This window comes from Nematolebias whitei, chromosome 17 (assembly GCF_014905685.2).
Source record: "Nematolebias whitei isolate Nwh7 chromosome 17, NemWhi1, whole genome shotgun sequence".
Classification (NCBI taxonomy): domain Eukaryota; kingdom Metazoa; phylum Chordata; class Actinopteri; order Cyprinodontiformes; family Rivulidae; genus Nematolebias; species Nematolebias whitei.
Window position 1 is genome coordinate 39009439 of NC_056514.1, and position 569 is coordinate 39010007.

At 36.9% G+C, this 569-nt stretch overlaps 1 protein-coding gene across 1 annotated transcript in view; it reads left to right on the plus strand.

Annotated features, from left to right (window-relative positions):
• LOC119424191 (rho GTPase-activating protein 44) overlaps positions 1-569 on the plus strand; it is a 62609-nt gene that overhangs the window by 61099 nt on the left and 941 nt on the right. The gene's annotated exons all lie outside the window — the stretch shown is intronic.

Genomic DNA, 569 nt, shown 5'->3' on the forward strand with positions numbered 1-569 from the left:
TATATATATATATATATATATATATATATATATATATATATATATATATATATATATATATAGACATTTTGCTTCCCATTTGGTGAATTTAAACACAACTATAAGGAATCTATAGCAGCTGTTTTCAGTGTTACACCTGATCGATGCTTCTGAGGCTGCAGGGGAGCAAATGTTGAACATCAGGTGAAAAGTGATGGTTTTTAGAAGTTTCTATATTCAGTTCAGTTTATTTCTATAGCTCAAAGTCGCAACAGAAGTTGTCTCAGGGCACTCACTGAACAGAAACATTCACATACAGAAAAAAGACAATTAGTAAAGTTCTCTCTAAAGAAGCAGCAGGTTGTGTTGAAACTTCACTTCATCACAGTCTCTCATCCTGAGCAAGAACAGAGGAGACAGTGGAAAGAAAAACTCCCTTTAACAGGAAGAAACCTCCAGAAGAACCAGGATCAGGATGAGCGGCCATCTTCTTCAACCAGCTGGGTTTGAGGACAGGAAGTAGAAACAAACACAGAATGACAGGTCCAGGTGAACTTTCTATAGTCCAGGTGAACCTTCTATAGTCCAGG